Below are 20,739 nucleotides of genomic sequence, written 5' to 3'. Positions count from 1 at the left end.
TGCGTCTTATGTAGATGGGGCTTAAAGGCCGACCGACGACTCGACTCGTCCCGGAGAAATCACACAAGAGACACGACTATTCTTTTAATAAAAATGGAAGTGAAGCCCTTGAGGGCTTGCGAATCCACGAAATGCGGCTTGATTGCGATGAAGCGCGTCTCCGGAGAAAAGAGAGAGATCCTCGGCGAATTTGACGAACTTTAATCAATTCGAAACGCGAGAAAATTCTTGCGATTTCGCTTGGGCGATATGGGATTTTGATCACGGCGGGATTAATATGCACGATATCATCAATCTCCGCATCACGTCACATGTCCATTCCGACGTGTGCGCTTGTCGCAATAACTCTGCCGCAAAGTTATCGATATATCGGTTTTGAATATGCAGAATGTCGCAGATTCTGTCAATTATTTCCTCATTTTGCATGTAAAGAGAGATTATCGATTAAAACTACAATATTACATAATGCTAAAATTATATTATACTTAGAATGGAAATTAAGTATATAATAAATACGTGAGAGATTATTATTTCATTCTATCATTGTCTCTTTTTATCCCGCTCCAACAACATACAAAAGTCCAGATTAATATCATTTGTAAAAGCCAAAATTTTTAGAGCATTCGAGCAGCATAACCCTGACCGATGGAAGATGCGCAATAAAATCAATTAAAAGCGAGGGTAAATTAATATATTCTTGGAAAAACTAATCGCGGTTATTGCGACTCTTGATCGCAGAAGCTCCAAAATAAATAAACAACAGCGAGAGCGAATTCTCCGCGAACGAGACGACCTCCGCACCGTGTTTGATTAGTAGAGCTCCAATTTTTCCGAACTTTCCATCAAAATCTCGTCTGATATCCGCGGTGGCACATGCGCGGATAACGAGGCGCGCGAGGTAGCCGCGTTTTCGGTCAGTCGGCCGAGAGCCGTCGAGGAACTCGAATGTTACACGTGGATATCGCTCGGCTGCGACACGCGCACGAGGTCTCGGCTTCCGTCATCATCGAGGGCTGACGGGAATAATCGCGTCCTTTCGTGTCTCTCGCCGAGTGCCGCGAAAAACGACAATGCCTGACGAGTCTGCGTCCCGTTGACTGAGAGCGGAGTTCAGCAACTCCATCCGGGATTATACTCCCGACGAGAGCGAGAGCAATAGAAGAAGAGGGAGGGGGAGATAATCCCTGGAATTTTCTCACGCGGAAAATTCGCATGTGGAAGTGGGACGTCGTGCGGGCCAGTGATTAATCGCAACGCAAAACGGAGGGAGGCCCGGCTTCGGAAGTTCGACCGTGCGAAGGGATCTCCGAAGAGAGCACGGACGTGACTCGAATCTCGATAGAGTCTCGAGACCGACGAGCTTCGGCCGCATCAGTGAATTTCCGGTTGCGCGTTGGCGTGTGCTGGTGACAGAGAGAAATCGGTCTTTAAGTATCCCCAACACACCGCGAGGCAGGAGTGCCCAGACGACTGAAGGATCACATTTAATAAGAGTGCCATCAACGGCGATATTTTAGCGACTAATGCGCCGCGCGGGCAGCCTCACGCGGTGTAGAGATACGGTTTATCGGTAATTCAATTCACATCGGAGATACGCGATTTCTTTTTTATTGTCGGGATGGCGGGCAATTTTTCCAAACGGCTTCTGTTACGCGCGTAGGGTTGAAACTTTACGGAGGGGCACACGAGAAAGAAAGAGAGAGAGAAACATAACTCCCATCCGGATCGCGCGGATTTCACGCGGGAGTGTGCGTCGATGTGTCCAAGTATTTTGTCCGTTCATGTGCTCACATGTCAAGTGTCCGATCATTGAACATCCTTGACAGAGGACTTAGTCGCGAGTTAGTGCGCACTTGGGGCTGATGCTCGTGTCTCCCCAACTGGAACAACGTGGAGGATACGCGGGCTTAACCGGATATGAACAACGGGAGACCCGCTTGACGGCTACCCGGAACATTTTCATAGAACTCGCGTCACGAGGATTCCGCGTTTCTGCAAATTAATTTTCAGGTACGTTGATTGGCCGATCGGTCGGGCGGTCGTGTTTTGCTTTGGTTCGGCTCGCAAATCCAATAAAATATGGGATAACTGATCAATCTAGTTGACGTTGCGGTGATGTCAAAGTCAGCATTAATCATATGAGGATAATGCAATTTACCGTTGTCCCGCTGACAACTTATCGCAACATACGCATTAATTCACGCACTGTTTACGTGCATTATTTATTTACGCAATATTGTCATCCGATCGCATCTAAAATTTAATTTACTAATTTGTGATAAAAAAATAGAAAGAGAGAGAGAGAGAGAAAGAAAGAAAAAATAGAAAAGAAAATAGAATTGAAAATAGAAGAATAACAGTCGTATTTTTAGAAACAAAGTATTTTGGTCGACGAGTATCTTCCAATTTATAAAATTTCAATTATGTCTCTGAGTGCCAGAGTTTAATTAACAAGAGTTAAATTACGTTTCTGAGTATAGCGTTGGGCATTAATTAATTATTTAAATTATGTCTCTGAGAAATTTTTATTGGGAATTAATAATTTACAATTTTCTTTAACTAAAATAATCGGCAAATCAATAATAAAAAAAATAAATCAATCATTATATATATATATATATATATATATACTATATATATATATATATATATATATATATATATATATATAAATATATAATCACAAATAATCCACCCAAAATAAGAACTCTAATCGCAAAGTGCTATTTCCTGTAATCCTATATTCTAAGCGAAAGCTTTTACGGGAAAAAGCATTCCTCTTCTGATGAAATAGACTTTAATCGAAAATCTATTAAATATTATTCTAATTTTATTTCTTTTTAAGTTAAGAAAAATATATTTACTTGAAGCAAAATGCTCTTTTACCAAAAAAAATTTCTATTAAGAACAAAATTGCAAATAAAAGAAAAAATTTCTCTAACTTTAAGAATATTGTGCTTAGGATACTTTCTTTATGGTTTTAGAAGAATTATCTCGAGACCATGTATGAGACTTTCCGTTAAAGATGAGATTATATTTTTTTGTGGTTATAATGATTTTAATTTAATCTTTTTTCTTTGAAATCAACAGAAACATGTCTACTTGAAGCAGATGGGAAATGCGATAAAAGACAAAATTCTTCTAACTTTAAGAAGAATTGTGCTTAATTATGCTTAAAACATTTTCCTTTTGGTTTTAGAAGATCTTCTTGAGGCGATATATAAGAATAAAATCCTTTAGGATTCAGAAGATTCCTAAGGATGAGACTAAGGATGAGACTTTCTGGGAGTTCAATCAATTGATGAAATTAATCATTAATCAGTATGTAATCAATAAAATTAAAATTTGATTAATAATTAACTTACTTTTCTCATCAATCGATTAAATCACTCATGATTTTGTATATATTAATCAATTGTGACTTTTGATTTGTCGATTATTTTAGCCAATTAACATTTTAATCACCTAATGCCACAACACTATGAATTTTACCCTCAGTTTTTGTCGAAATAGAAGGCAAACAAATCGGCAGAATATTGATTATTCCAGTATCTTGGAGAGACGTTACGGCTAAAGATGTGGAATCGCTCGCCCTTTTAAAAAGACTCGTCTTTACGTATCTCCCCTAATTTATAGCGTTCGCCTCATATCTCCCGGGTGGCGCGGGTTATTGTTGAAGTCACAGACAAAGAGATGAATAGAATTATCGATTAGCCTGGCCGCTTTGAGAGACAACGAGAGCAAAGAGACGTCGAATTATTCGCGCTCGGAAACATCACAGCGGATTGCATTCAAAGGACTTTATATTTGGCTCGTTACCCAAAAATTCCAATTTTGCGAGTCCCTCACTGCTCACGGTTGCTACGTGACGTATTGACTTGTGATAGTTGGCCGATTCGCGCGAACTGCGAATAGTTTCCCGACGAAGCCTACCGCGTGCCTCTCGCAGCATTAGCCCGCATTGCATCCTATGACACCACGTGACGCTTAATAAACGAGATGCGGAGACACGTCGCATCGCTCTCTGATGGAGAAAGATTGTTTTTTCATTCTGAAATATTGCCGGCCGCACGCGCTACCTTCACGAAGTAATCTCTCGCGACGAGGCGCGCGTGGCATCTGTCAAATCCGTCGCGATAATATTTCACCACCCCCGCAATAATGGCCGTGCACAGGGGAATGTATAATGTGTAAGCTTGGGTTACAGCACATGCGAGAACTGTGTGCCAAATTCGAGCGCAAACATCAAAATATTTGTCGCACCAATGTCGCCGGTCTTTTACCCGATCGGGCAGCATCGGGCTTTCTCTTATACGAGAGAAAAAATCGCCGCGAGCTGTCCAATGTCGCTTTAACGATGATGTCACGTTTAATTGATGCCAGCGTTTAGATGATTCCAGCGCAGCGACAAGGCCGAGAGTATCGTTCCCGGCAATTTTTCATAACCTCGTTTGCTCGATATGCCGACGGCGTAATGACGTGCGTTTGTCAAGGCGTAACGCAAGACGAAAGGCGACCGTCTGGCCGACCTGCGATCGAGGTAGATTCACTTCGGAAACGTCGAGCCTAACCGCAAGAGTTGCCCCCGGCTGGAATTAAGGGCTCGGATGGACGAGCCACTTTGTGGCGCCACAGAGAAGCACCGTAGGCCAGCGCAGACGGACTACTTTGTGGCGCCACGTAGAGTTTCTCTAGTCAGAGTTAGGATAAAGCATGTTCATTCCTGATTGGGCTGTATCTTTTTCATATGGAATTTAATGACCACGATTTTCAGAGGTAACATGAGTAGGAATGAGAGAAAAACTCTAGTAGAAGTGAGAGAGGAGCTCTAAGACTGAAATGACGAAGAACACTCTAGCTTCGCTCTCACTCAATTTCTCCCTACAAATGGCGGATTATGTCCTAACTCTGACTTGAGGAATTCTAGCGCGACTTTTTGGTGTCACAGAGAAGCGCTTCAGAGTGATACATAAAACGCAAATCTGCTACAAAACCGGAAGAACACGTGACATGAAATTCCAGTGTAAAGTGGAATCCTTGTGTCTTCGTGTTCTTCCGGTCTTGTGGCAAATTTGTACTTTTATATATATATATATATATCATTCTGAAGCACTTCTCTGTGACACCACAAGAGTAGCCCGTTTGTACGGGTCTGTGGCGCTTCTCTGTGGCGCCACAAAGTGGTCTGTTAGAGCCTTAAGTCTATACAGAGGATTGACGGCACGATTATCGCTGATTTATTTCACATTTCGTGGTCGATCCGTCGCATTAGTGATTCATGTCGGTTGCAACGAGCTCGTTGAAAAAATTCAATAAATCGAAAGTAAAACATACGCCATAGTTTTAACGAATTAACGCACGCGAAGTGACGGAAAATTGCGGAAAAAAATAGTAGCAGCCAGTTTTCTCGTTATCTCTCGATTTAAACCGTTCGATGGAAAAATCGCCACTATGTGTTTAAAGTACGATACGTCTCACGCAAAAAATGGTTCTGTTGATTCAGCAAATCTATAGTTTGCTAGATAAAATTAAACATTAAGCAGATTGACTAATAAAGTAAAGAAAATATGGAATCAATTGTCAATTTACTTATAGACAGCAAACCCATTTATGTTGATATTATCTTAGTTATTGCAACAAATGATTTCAAACTAATTGAAGTTTGCGAAATAAATTCAAATTGAATTTTACCAAACAATTCATACACTTCGATGAATAATGAAGAAATATGTTTGTTCGTTTTCCGGAGAGGTACACTAACTACTTCAGTGATGATTTAAAATAACTTGGCGCGATTCCCCACAGGAAATACTTCTTTTTAATAGATATCTCCGGATCTTTTTCTTCTTATTGCTATTTTCTCAGGGAAATTTTGAAGAACAATACAGGATACATCTAATTTGTATCTGCTGTGAATTAAAAAGGAAATACAATAAGTAAAAACGAATTTAATATTTTATCACGAAACTTTGCCAGGCATATTCAAAGAGCTAAGTATTATTATATTTTAATTAATTTCCTTCTTTTAAATACGCAGATATGCATTTTACTTTGATTACTATTAAAGTCGCAAAAAATGTCATTTTAATTATATATTTTAATTATAATATTTAATTATTACAATTATATTATTATATTTAATTATTATTATTATTATCCTTTTAATTATTATATTTTAATTATACTATATTTAATAAATTATATTTCACAATAATAATAATAATCATCTTTGCCATATTAACAAATCTACCATGCTGTAATATTAAATTTTAGGTACAGCCGCGGACAAAAGATTGTTCGCAATTTCTGGGGTGAGTTTGGAAACTCTTCGTCTTGTTCAATTGGCAGAATCCATTTTCTAATAGAAGACAAGAGACATATAAGCTCACAAATTCATCTCAAAAGTTACCTCAAACAATCTTTTTGTCCGCGACTGTACAATCTCTAATCCTATTAATTATGCAGTAATTAACTCGCGACTTAATTACTGCAGCATAGCAAACTTACTCTCCGTGTACTACAGCTAGTGTAGATTTGCTGGACTAGAGAGATTTCCACTTGTGACAGCAAATCTTTTTTTTCCGTGAGCCGTTGTGAGCGACGTGAACGATTTGTTTCGATGTTTCGTTCGATCGCGCTCACGGGTCGAAAATACTTGACGTTCCTAGCACCAAGTGAATAGATTATCCACGGTGCACATAAGCACTTGTAATAACGCGGTGTAGCTAATCGGCGAGAAAATTCAATAACACGACTCGCATCGTTCGTATCGCGATGCTCCGCGCTTAATTCAATCGGTTCGATTTCCCTTGTATTTTCTGTTGCGCGATGCGGTCGAGGGCGATCCTTGACGACGATTAACAACGTACTTCATCGTGTATTTTACAGCGGGACCCGGCTTCACCCGGGCATATGGAGATTAGAGCTGAGCGGCCTAATTTAGATGCGCGCCCGGGCATGCCACCTAACCTCCTCCAAATCTCGTCCCTGCGCCGATGTTGGAACAAAGTATCGAAATTCCCTGGCGAAACCTGAGCTTGAATTTACACGTTGGAAACAAACGTGCACAGGATATATAGCGAAAATGAAATTTTTTCGCGGTTGCTTTCGTCCGTCGCTGCTCGCGCGCGCGGCCTCAGCCGGACGTGGAATCGCGATTTCGCAGGCACAAATATGAGAAAGAGTATGAAAGGGGAAGTAATTAAAACGAAGATAAATTAAATTCCGATCGCAAAACATAATTCCCGATGTAACTCGATACGCGGAGTCGGCGATCGCTTGATTGCGAGGCGATCTCTACGCTTTCTAGCCGCGCGCTCGCGGCCTGAAACCTTCGTATTGCAAACTAAATGTATTATCCAGAATGCGTCCAAGGGGCGGAATTAATGGAAGTGAATCGCCGTGAGCGGAGGTCAATTGCCGCGAGCGGAAACAATACGCCAGAATTCAAGATTTGAGTTTCGCGTTCCGTTAACACCCCCGTAAGCTTCCCACAATCGCCTGAGACGAAATGTTAGTTCCACATTAATCTCGCATATTTTGTCGAATTTGGAGGACCAAGAGAGAGAAAGAGCATCTCGAAATATAATACCATTACTATACACAGAGAAAATATCGTGCTAAAAAGTACAACGAAATTCGGCCATCCTAAATCATGCAAAAAATACGACCAAAATTGTTGTGCTATTTAATAATTAGCTAAAAATGTTATAATTATAATGTACTCGTTTAAATTTCTGTCATAAAATTATTGTGATTACTTGAATATTTTTTTATATCGTATGTATAGTAAATCATCAAATTTACTAGTTTCACAATAATTTTTACTACAATGTTAACATAGTTTCATAAAAACTTTGCAGAAAACTGTAGATAAAAGATGAAATTCTTCTAACATGAAAAATATTGTTCGTAGAATATTATCCTCTTGACTTTGAAAGAATCCTCTTAAGCCCATAAAAAGCCCATAAAAAGATTCCGCTAAAGATGAGATCATATTTTTAAGTGTACAATATTTCCCTTGTGTACAAGTTAACGTCCTGCTTTCATGGTACAAATGATTACTTATTGCTCCATGTCTTGGAGAATGATTCATTTGAGAATTATTTAATATTCGATAATCTCGATACGATTGCATATCTTTTTTCTTAATTTTAGTCAGCAATGTATATTACATAAGTTGCGTAATTAATACGCTCCTTATTGAAGTTAAGAATATAGATTGAATGCAGGATTGGCTATTGGGATGTTCAAATATTAAGTGCGTCCTTTCTTGGCAATCTGATATGCAGAAAATAGCATCAAGCAATCATTTGTACTAATATAGTACGATAATAATCTGTATAGTATTTTTCAAGATCGACAGAATTGTTATGATTAATGCGGGGCGAAAACCCAGGCTCTGTCAATTCGAATTGGATGAAATTTCAATTGTACGAGCCAAAAACGAGGGGAAACCGTCTCGAGCAAACGAATTCAGAATATTGCGATGCCGATCGTCGATGACGTAAAAAAAAAATTTAAAACGAAGAAAAATACGCAGAATCTCCGAATATTAACCATAAAATATCTTCGTATTAAAATATCGTTTTCTCCTCCGACAAGATAAAAAACCGCGAAATAAGAGACGGATCCACGTCTGCCAATTGTTCGTCCTCGTCGTGCTCGAGAACGCGCTTTTCATTAGCGTATGAAAATCATCGGGAAAACTTCCAAAGAAGAAATTTCGCAGTACAGAGCACGTAGAGAAGTTTCGGCATCGGTGGAGTTTTGTGCTGTGACTTTCGGCGCGGTATCGACGACGCGCGAGCTGAGTATATCCACGTGGAATATTTATATGCCTATTTGGAAAGTTTTGGCTACTCCGATCCCTCGACTTTACATGAACGCAAAGCCACAACTTGCACCCGCTCGACGCGTGTCCCCGGTTCGCGGCATTAGGCTATCTCGAGTTTTATTACTTTGCCGCGCGTTACCCGTATTTTGCTAGTGTTGCGTGGGATTCCGCAGATAGTTAAACTTTTATTACGCTTCCTCGCAACGTAATCCCACGCATGTCATTTCGCTGCCTTTCTCTTTTTCTCATGGCACTCTAGAGTGGCGTGCGTTTCACTGGACAGGCGTCAAAAGAGAAAAATGCGAGTTCGAATGCGAGAAAGATCCTTTGTGCCGAAATTTTGCGAAAAAATAGTGCCGCGAGCTTACAAGAGTGCGCACATATGCGCATTAATTTACTCACTCCCGGATTTAATTACGTGAGTGTGTGAGCGCACCTAAAGCCAATAATTATGACTTAATGATATATGGAGGAGCTTACATCGTGGGGATTACATCGATATGCCGCAACGCATCCGGATCGTCGTTGTGATAACGACACAATCGCATAATTTAAACATTCCCGGCTAAATTATTGTGTTATTATTATTGTTATTATTTTATTAAAATACCCTAAGGGTCTGGAATAATTACGAACCACGTATAGGGCGTGCGCGCCACTCCTTGTTCTTGCGCGATTGTCTTTAGGAAAAGTATGTTCCCGTTCATTAACAAAACGACCTTCCATCTACGGAATAATTCATTACGTGCTTATATCTAACGAGGACGCACGATTTTGCGCGAAACTACGGAGACTATCCCGCACGAACACGGATGTTATAATTTTGCTGCACGTAGCTAACGTATGTTAGCTAAAAATAATAAAGCAATTTACATATTACGCGGTAATTAACAACCCACGTCCATGCACGTGTGAGTGTGGGTGTGAGTGTAAGCTGTGGGGCTGTTGTTGTGGGCTTGCGATCAAAATAATCGACTCGAACATCCCACGATGGATCATCACTGTGCAATTAAGGGCGTACTCTGGTTTAGATAAGCGAAAAATAGGTCTTTACGAATTTTTTTTAAAGAAATGGATAAAGATATCGATCAGGCTTTAATACTATTTTATCATTGTTTAAAGTACAATAAAATTTAAAACCTCGTTCGCCAGATTTTTGGTACTGGGAACAATGTCGTCTTTGACCTGCGGATGACATTACAGCTGATGTAATAATATGGAACAAGTGGGACAAGAGAAACATAGAAACTACATTAAATTTGTTAGAACATGAACCTAAACCCTTTGGAAAATTTCCAAAAAGTGGTATCTTTCCTGGGGACGCCAAATAAAAAGGAAAAAGAAAGGAATAAGAGACTTGTAACTTTGTGTGTGTGAAATGTCATCGCTTCGTCAAGTTTTCGACTTTCCGTATGTAACAAAGGTTTATCTTCCGTCAATACAGTTTTTAAATTTTCTAGTTCCATTTGTTTCGGGTACACAAACTGTCATGTTGTCCGCTACTTAGAAACGTCCGGCGTCTAACGCGAAAACAATGAACAAAATTTAATGATAAATAGTATGGTCAGAACTCTATATTGATATCCTTATTAATTTCTTTGAAAAAAAATCTACGTGAAAATCTTCTACATGTTCTGAACTCCCTTCAATCGATTTACTCGAGAACAGAAAAATTCTTCGAGATCGACTTTTCTTTTTCTGAAATTAATCTGTGGCGCATATTGCTCCGGAAATTGCCGCCATAAATCTAACTTTACGTCGACGAATTCGATAAAAAAAGAAGTCTCAAAAATGTATTCAATAATGAATGTGGGCTGAACCACATCCGGCCGAGGCAGCGTGGCGAGTTTTCGCTGGAAAGATTTTCTCTTTACGGCGCGTTTTATGGAACTATCTTTTAGGTAAAAATCCGCCGAGCTGCTGCTACGTGGCGTGGATCAAACTTTTTAACGAGACTCTCTCAACACGAATGGAATAAAACGGGCAGATTGCTCTATACGAATTACGGACGTGACTCTTTAGTACGAGCCGAAGTTTGCACACGGATTACCACGCACTTTCCGCGGTCGCCCAAGTGCGAATGCAATTAAACGAAATTAGGTAGGAAGCGCCCTTTCGACGCCATCCGAGCGTCTCTTCGAACTTCGCTCAACAACGTTCGAAAGTATCCGCGTCCCGGCCACGAGTAAAAAGTTCAGTGGTCGCTTTTGCCATAGCTAAGATACTCAGCGTGCTTTCGCATAAATACAACCGCCGAAGCTTGCCCGAGCAATCCTTTGCAACTTTGCTCTCAAGTAACTGCGCTAAAAGAGCGTTCTCACTCGAGACATCATTCCATGACTATAACTTTTTTTGGATAACCCACTATTGGCAAGAGTCAATGGAAATTTAAATGTATTACATACAAGGTGATATAATCTTATTCTTAACTGAAATCCATTTATATATGGCCTCGAGAGGATTCTTCCGAAATCGAACGGAAAATTACTAACAGCCAAAAAGAAAATCTAGTTGCAAAGCGCTGCTTTCTGTATATAATACTATACCCAACAAAAAGAATCTCGTAGAGGAGATCCTCTTATATATGACCGCAAGAGGATTCCTCGAAAACAAAAACAGAAATCTGAAGCGTATAAAATATAGCTTATAGGAATCAAGTCGCGGTTCTTTAATACAATTGCCATGTAAAGATATTCACGGAAGGATCTTGTTGTTTGAAACAAGTCAGACGCACATGTGAACCTATCTTTCCTATTTGAAATATCCTTAATCCTTATTTAAAACGGTATTAAATTCCTCTTTTCCTATTGTCAAATAAATCAACTATTAATTGTGATTTATTAATTAATGCAATTTTGTGTTGCGAAAAAAGCCTTTATATAGATAAGAAAGAAAAATATTTCAACATCCAAAAAAAAAATTTTGTTACAGAGTGAAATTTTCCATAATCTCGTGTTCTAAGCGAAAATTAAAGAGTATTCTTATCCTAATAAATTTGACTTTTAATATACTAGATATTCTGACTTTTTTTCCTCTTGAATCAAGAGGAATTATTTAAAGCAGAATGCCTTTTTGCTGGAAGAAATTTCTATTAAGAACAAAAACTGTTCTGTAGATAAGAGACGAAATTCCTCTAACTTTAAGCTTAATGTGCTTAGGATATTTCCTTTTTGAATGCAAAAAAATTCTCTTGAGGCTATATATAAGAGGATTTCGCTGAAGATGAGATTATATTTTTTTCGGTATATACAATTTCATCATGTTACTACGTTAATTTATATTACATTGTTTCCAAGTAGTTATACAATAAAATTACACGTATAAATATTTTGATCCTATGCATCCTAAATTCGATACAACTCCGTTCTTCTCGTGGACATTTCTTTTTCTAATGATATTAGCGCGGTTTTCTTTAGCCACGTGTTTTTATCCCTGTGGCCGCGGAGTGGCTTATGCAAAGTTAAAATTGCAGAGTAGCGAAAACACGAGCGCTAAGAATGTGAAAAGATGCTTCCCGACCTAATAGAATTAGTATAAGTGCCGATAGGAAGAGAGAGAGAAACAGAGTGGGGGAAGAGGAAGGACCCACCTGGCAGCTATAATATGCAGTTCAGCAAGTTACGCAATTATACGTACACCGCCGACGATATTCCGTACTCTGGGAATGCCTGAGCATATCTCTGTGACCCAATCTTTAAAACCTCGATTCGCGCGAATGGAAATGTGTTTTAGGCGCAGCCTAAAATCTTGCCGGGGCACGCTACGGCCCGAACTTCGGCCGCAAATCGATGTTATCGGCAACTGCGAGCCCCGAAACTTTTACGAACTTCGAAAGCGGATGTGATCATTCGCCAGGGCATTATCGACTTTCAGCAAAGACCGGTGCGTCCAAAACGAAATTGACTCTCCGATATACATATACGTGTGGCACACACATTTTCGCGCGTTCGTAAAATTGTTCATTGGCGCTTCGAATTTACGAGTTCTCGCGCCTCTCGAATGTTCACGCAAAGATGAAAAACGAATAAAGGCAGAAAGTAGCCGTAAAAGTCCTGGCCATTCCGACGCGCGAGCACTGTTTACGAGATATGATAATGTCATGGAAATCGAGTTGTCATCATACACTGAGAAGAGAATTTTGCTGACAAAACGAAAAATTGGTACACCGGACCAAAAAAGTTAAAATGGTATCAATCAAATGTTTGATTGAAATTTTAATCATACAATTGCCGCTTGTGTGTTTTGCTTTATCACTGCATACATCCTGCTTGGCACAAGCAAAAAACATGGTAATGCCAATTGAATCGTATATATGAAACATTTTTTAGTTCCAAATACAAAAATGACTTTTTCAATAACGCCGAAGTGCATTGAAAAAATATTTTGTTGCTAAACATTGAATACATCGAACTAATATTTGGTTAAAACGGGATCAATTAAATGTTCTAACTGCAATCAAACAATTTAATTGTCACTAACAAGGAACATTCGCGAAGTGTGTGTCTCCGATTTCGATGAAACTTGGTATATTTATAGAGTAGCCAAAAATAAGAGACCCATATTTTTTTTATTGGCAATGGCGCAGGTTTAAAGGGTGACACTACCCCTCAAAGTTTCATGCCCTTTTTACTATCTCTGTAACTATTGGAGATAGAAAAAAAAACTTTTTAGACAATAGTTATGCAGTTTTTTATAAAAAATAAAATGGCTAAAAAGTTTTTTTCTATCTTCAATAGTTACAGATATAGCAAAAAGGGCATGAAACTTTGAGAGGTAGCTTTACCCTTTAAACTTGAGCCATTACCGATAAAAAAAATATGGGTCTCTTATTTTTGGCCATTCTATAAATATGCCAAGTTTCATTGAAATCGAAGAAACACACTTCGCAAATGTTCCTTGTAAATGTATTTTGCTTTTTCAACAATATATATGTCCTTGACACAAGCAAAAACACAGTTATAGCAACCAACTCGTATGTAGCAAATATTTTAGTTCCAAATACAAATGTTTTTAGTATATAGTGGTGGTAATAGTTGTTTCTACCGTAACGTTCGAGAAAACACGCTTTCTTAAGTCAATACTGGTCTTCTTACCTTTTTTGCCTCAACCTACACAAAGTCCCTCGCCTTTATCCTGCGACAGGTCCGAAAAATAGACGGTCAAAGGGTCGCGGCGATTCCGCTCCTTAGATCCCAGTAACGACGACACAACCTCATCTGGAAGGAGAATACGGAGGGGTTAGATCCGCTTACACAACGATATCGGAAGGTACTATGATATTTAAAGCAGGAAGAGCACGACGAGGATTCTCCCCCGAGCACGCACTAATGGTACGTCGCATCTGCGGCTTCCTCAACAACGGTACCGTGCTGATTAATACTTAATTAATGTTCGCGGGAAAACGCGAGCTGAGAACATCATCACCCAATCGAAGTGATCGATGAAAATTCAATGCGTCTTTTCATCCCTTCAGAGTGCCCTGTCTGCGACGCGCTGTTCGCAGAAAGAGAAGAAAAATTGTCTCGGGAGGAGATCATAAATACGCCCTACTAAAGTGCTGCACTAATCTTATGTGAATTTTTATCGCAGCAGTGCGACGAAAATGGTTTTGCCTCAGAATACATATGTGGAAAAAAGCTTTGTTTCAATGCGCATTTTAGGCGTTCGCGTCGCGTTGCGTCGCGTCATGTCACGTCGCATCTCGAGGAAGAAGCGCTTCCCGCTTTTCCGCAGGATCAAGGATCCACTCTCTTCTCTTCCTCTTTGTCACAGATTTTATCACGATTCCATGAATTCCATGGATTTTTTATGGAGTGTAACGGCAAAGGGAGAAGCGCGGGTCTTATTTGGCTGTCGAGAGCATTCACGTCGACAGACAAAGGAACATTATTGCACCGAGAGGTCAATCGAGAGGGCGGAAGGGGAAACACTTTGTCCCGCAAGTACGCTTTTCCTAGACACGCTATTTCCTTCGCCCGGCTCGTACCCCGCCCCGTCTCGATCTATATTGAGATCCGAGGCACCCGTAGTTTGTCCGACAATGAAACTGAACCCCGGCACCGTGCGCGTCTTCTCGAATTCTCCGCACCGATCGTTCGTTTAATTAATTTGCCCGCATAGTCTCACGCAACGCGCTCACTGAGATATCGTGCCGAGAATCGTACGCTTGTTATTGCAAATTAAACGCTCATCAGTGCGGCAATTGAACGATCAACTCCGTAACGCGAAAATCCGTCTGCGAGTCCAAAGAGAACCGTAATCGTGTCTCATGAAATCTCGAAGTCCCATATTAATAGATGTCATCTGAAACTCATTTCACGAGATCTGAAGTTTATTTCAGAGTTCGATCCAAGTTTTTCAACTACATTACGGTGATATACGGACGAGTTAATATAACTGTTGGTACTTTAATATCTTTCTATATATTTCTATATCTAAAGCAAGAAATAAAGATGATTTTTTTCAGATTTTTCAAGTTATTTTATTCAGGAAGAAAGTTTTTTATGGTGATTACGCTTTTTTTCTGGGAGAAATAAATTCGAAGATATTCAAAGTGACAATAATCATTGACTCACACTATAAATGTGACAATTGTATCTAATCGCGATTCAACTAACAAACTTTTATCTAACTTTGAATTTAAATCTGAGTATCTCATTTGAGATTATTTTCAAGTAATAACTGTTAATGCCGATCTAAGTCCCGTATGAATAATTGTCACCTGACACTTGTCTCATGTGAGATGCTTGGATTTTTATTCAGAGTCAGATTCAAGCTTTTTAGCTGAATTATGTAACATATAAGACATTATACCTGCAATCACGATTCAACTGGAAAATTATCATCTAACTATGAACTCAAGTCTGAGTATCTCAGTTGAGAGGAGTTTCAAGCTTTAAATTCACAGATCTGAATATCGCAACCGAGACAAATTTGAAGAAACAACTATTAAGTATAAGTCTGAGACTATCATACGTAACAACGGCGAAATGTAACGAAAATAAATCGTGTTTCTACAAGCGCAACGATTCACAATACTCAATACAAGAATGTTTACTCGAAGGAGCAGCGCAATCGACCATCGTTGAATCAATTTATCAACATCGCGTTACATACAGCAGCAACGTTCCGCTGCAACGCGCGGCACGTGTTGTTTCGTAAACCATCCCTCTGGCAACTACCACCGTCGAATAGCTGCGAACAATAGATAATAGAGCAGAAATCGAACGGTGACGTCAATAATGGCGGAAAGGAAGCAGAGATGGAAAAGCGCGGGGCGAAAACCAAACGCGATATAGAAAGACGAGAACGACTCCGTCCGTCGGGAGAGATAGCAGAAACGGACGCGAGAATCGCTGGGATTGCAACAGGACAACAGATAAATGAATCTCTGTTCGCCGACCATTATGCGGCAGTTCGTTCGTTCGTTTCACATTCCGCGTCGCATCGCGCGGAGACGGATCGCATCGTGAGCGAAACCGCCGTCACCGCGGCCAAACAGAAAAATAAAAGCAACGATTTGCAATACACCACGCTCGAACGGCTTAAGCCAATTACGATGCACCGTGAAATCTTACTTTCTCAGCCGTCGCGACAGGTCTCTCTCCTTTTTAGCGGTGAATTTCGCGGCGGCGCGGCGAGACGAGAGGACGAAGACGTGTTCGAAATACACGGCCGAGTGAAATCGCCGTTGCGAAGCGTTTCTGCCGGCTGACAAATAATATTCGCGAGCAAATTGAGCGAAAATCGTGCAAACACTACTTTCCGCGTCGACGAGCTCCGCGCACCGCCGAAAATTCTATTTCCGGTTGAACGAGCGGAGAAAAAAAGCGAGGCACTCTACTCTAAAACCGATTCGGTAAAAGGCAATCGTGTCGAAACGGATAATTGTTTCGAGCAGAGTCATTTAAAGTTACCCGATGGCAGCAACTCGACAATTCATAAATAAAAACAGTAAGAAATTCTTACGACACACGGTTATGTGCACTCAAAAAATATAATCTCTTTCTCAACGAAATTCTCTTAAATATGGTCTCGAAAGGATTCTTCGAAAACTAAATGGAAAATATTCTAACGCTTAAAGAAGAACTCTAATTGCAAAATGTTATTTTCTGTGTATAATTTTATGTTTAAAAAATAGGAATTCTAACCGGAATTCTGATTCGTTTACATTTCACTAGACATTTGATTAATTCAACCAAATCTTTCTTGCAATAATAAAGTGGACTATTAACCGAAAATCTGCTAGATATTATTCTATTTTTTTTTCCTTTCAAATCAAGAGAAATATGTTTACTTGAAGTAGAATGCCCTCTTATTGGGAGAGATTCTTATTAAAAACAAGACTTGTAGATAAAAGGCGAAATTTCTTTAACTTTAAAGATATTTTCTTTTTGATTTTGTAAAAATCCTCTTGAGATCATAGTAAGAAAATTCCGCTAAAGATAAAATTATAATTTTTTGGGTGTATTGATCCTCTGTGTTATAAGGATAATCAAAGAACATTCGTGCTTGTCAAATTAACGTTTGCGAGCTACACGCAAGCGAACGGCGGTACAGAGTAAATTGAAAGCAGCGCTAGATGCGCGCAAGATAAGATTTCATGTATGAAAACCGTGGTGAATTTGCAATGCAAGAACGGACTAATCCCACGCGACTATGATATTGGAGAGCCTCTCGACTAACGGTCGTAATTAGTATCGCGTCTCGTAAACTCGCAGGCAAACATTATTAAATTACGCAATTGCTCGTGTTATATTTGTAGCGTTCATTACGCAGAAACTCCTATTTGCGCCTACCGTAAAAGCGCCCCGAGTTTGTATACCCAGGACGAAAGTTTTTCAAACTTTCGACAACTTTGCCCGCAGATGTAACAATTGAAAAGTCGGAGTAACTTTCTTCATTTATGAATATTTCGCATCAATATTGCGCTTCAAATGCGAATAACAATTATGAATATTCATTTTTACTTGCATAAATATCCATTTAAATATCCATTATAAATATCCATTTTTTACATTATAAATATCCATTTTATCCACTTTTAAACAGAGTGTATCACAACGTAAGATCTATCAGGAATTAGATAATACACCTCAAAAATAGCAAAAAAGCACAATATTCTTAAAGTTAAGGGAATTTCGTTTTTATCTGCAGTAGTAAGTCTTGCCCTTAAAAGAAATTTCTTCTAATATGAGAACACACTGTTTCAAGTAACCATATTCCTTTTAATTCAAGAAGAAAGAAAAGTTAAAAAAAATGTAAGAGATTTCTGATTAATAATCCACTTCAATAGAAGAGCAATACTCTGTGAAAGTCTTCGCTTAGAATACAGGATTAGAAGAAATAATATCTCGCAGCTAAAGTTCTAACAAGTAAACCTATCCAAAAGATACACTCCAATTTCTTTCTAATTTGGCACAAATATAGAAGTACAAAAAATATTTAAATTATACTTTTTTATTTTGGCCCACTTTGAGTTTCACAGACAGTTTATAGCTTTTTAATGTTCTCACGCCTATCATCAACAAGTACAAAAAATGCATAAGAAATAAAACTGAATAAAAGAGTATAGGCGTTTTTGGTTTGCTGATTATGAATATGAGGTCAAATGTGTAAAATTATTTGTATAAATAATAAAATATTTAAACAAAACATGTAAAAAATTGAAAAAAATTATTTTTACAAATAATTTCTCGATTTGGCCGAGATTCAAACTATTTTTGACTAATTTACCACAGATTTGAAATATTTTGGTTGGAATCTCGGCTAAAGAAACTTAGAATGGTTCGAGTCTATGCCGATTTTGTTAAAATTATTTAACTATATCTAAACAGCTATAAACTACCCGTGAAACTCAAAGTAGACCAAAATGAAAAAATATGACCTAAATTTTTTTGTACCTATTCTACATCTACTTCTACATTTGTACCAAATGAGAAAGAAATCGGAGTGTAACTTTTGGGTAGATTTACTTGTAAGTTTCCTATTGGTTTTAGAAGTATCCTCTTGAAAATAACATATAAGAGGATTCGGCTGAGGATAATTACATTTTTCTGGGTGTGAAGAACATTATTTGAAGTAGAAAATATAACGTAACAAAACTTTTTTTTTCAGAATATATTATCATTTTCGAGCTACATGATGATTAAGTTAAACTTCCCTTTGGAAATATATTTGACTAATTAACTATCCGACTCTATCTTTTGATACACCCTGTACAAAGACGTTTAACCTCAATTTTATCTCAATCCAGAAGCTAGAATTAATAATCAATAGATTGTAGTTAGTCCCAGACACTTCTCCAGAAATTGCGAGCGTTCAATTTAATTCGCATCCCCCTCGATGCAAATAGTTAAGAAATACCTCGTAGGGATCGCCGATTGTTTTCAGAATTAGCTTCGACGCGCGGAATATTCTTCGAGGGAGAAGGTGGGAAGAAGAGCAGACGAGAAAGGAGGGACGAAACTTTGACATTACACAAGAAAAAACGGAGCGGAGAAAATCCGGTCGCAGCGAAGAGGAGTAAAAAGAGGAGCCGTTGAATTCCGTGAATGTTCGTTGATTCCAAGTCGCCGCGACTTTTCTTGCATAATTCGCCGGATGTGTCTTCTTCGTGACGTCGGTGCGTTCGTTCATATTTTTGGAAAATATGCGCGAATTTCGTGACGAGACATCGTGCCATAAAGGAACGTCGTTACCGCCCGCGTGCCGGGGTAAAATTATTGCGCGTCCTTCATTCAATTCACGGATCCTGTACACATTCCTAACGGTTTAGTCCAGAACTCACGCCACATAGGGCAATCAATTATGTGATAGCTACCTTTACGTCGCATATCGATCAATATTTATATCGGGCTATTTTTTCCCGTATACTCTCTGCTGTTCTCAACTCCTCATACATTCAAAAAGGAAAAAGTCTAGTTGCAAGATACTATTTCCAGCAATCCCATATTCCAAGAAAAACTTTTATCGATAGAATATTCTTCTTCCTATAAAATAGATGTTTAATTAGAAATATTTTTAATTGGAATTAAACAGTTAAACAATTAATTGGAATAGATATTAATTGGAAATCTACTGGACATTATTCTTTTGAACTAGAAGGGCTAGAAGGAACTAGAAGGACTTTTTTTCTTCTGAATTAGAAGGAATATATGTATTTACTTGAAGCAGAATACTTTCTTACTAGAAGAAATTTTTATTAAGAACAAAACTTATTCTGAAGAAAAAAGAGGAAATTCTTCTAACTTTAAGAATATCGTGTTCATTTCTCTTTTGATTTCAAAAGAATTCTTTTGAAGCTATATATAATAAGAATAAGATATTCTACATGATAAAAAAGATTTGTGTTGAACTCGATTCGGAAAACTTTTGTGTTAAATTTTTAACATATCCATGTGTTATTTAACATATCGACGTTATACTATTTCGATTGAGTTAATAAATTTACCATTTCTAAGTAATAAGATAACACAATTTAAGAGTAAATATAGGAATTCTTGATGATATCTCATATATAAAGTACACAGATAAATTGTGTTATTCATCTACGTACTCGCATTGTGTTAAATTAACAGAACTCAGAGTGGACAAATCATCTGTAAATGTGAAATGTATTAAATTTAACACAGAACTTTTTGCAACGTAGAATTCGGAGGTTTCCATTAATGATGAGACTTTATTTCTTGGGTGTAATAATAATCTTTCAATTTCAAATGTACAAGTAAAAGTACTCCAGAATTCGCAATATCACAGATATCTTTTCAGAATTATTCCCGCGCACGACGAGATAAGAGAAATTTGTATCGCAATAAGGATCAGAAACATTCATTTGAAGACCCCTTAATGACTATTTCCACGTGCACCCGAATTTACAGCTGCAAATACCGTGTTAATTTTCC

General features: G+C 38.5%; 1 protein-coding gene across 3 annotated transcripts in view; it reads left to right on the top strand.

Moving 5' to 3' along the window:
* The first annotated feature begins 933 nt into the window (after positions 1-933).
* LOC116843741 overlaps positions 934-20,739 on the top strand; it is a 54,101-nt gene continuing 34,295 nt past the window's right edge. For all 3 annotated transcript variants that reach the window (XR_004377920.1, XM_032814451.1, XM_032814450.1), the window contains exon 1: positions 934-2,010. The gene's annotated coding sequence lies outside the window, so the exon portion shown is untranslated. The remainder of the gene's footprint in view (positions 2,011-20,739) is intronic.

Source organism: Odontomachus brunneus, unplaced genomic scaffold (assembly GCF_010583005.1).
Source record: "Odontomachus brunneus isolate Ranch 3 - 2012 unplaced genomic scaffold, Obru_v1 Obru_scaffold_035, whole genome shotgun sequence".
Classification (NCBI taxonomy): domain Eukaryota; kingdom Metazoa; phylum Arthropoda; class Insecta; order Hymenoptera; family Formicidae; genus Odontomachus; species Odontomachus brunneus.
This window is presented reverse-complemented; position numbering and strand designations above follow the sequence as displayed.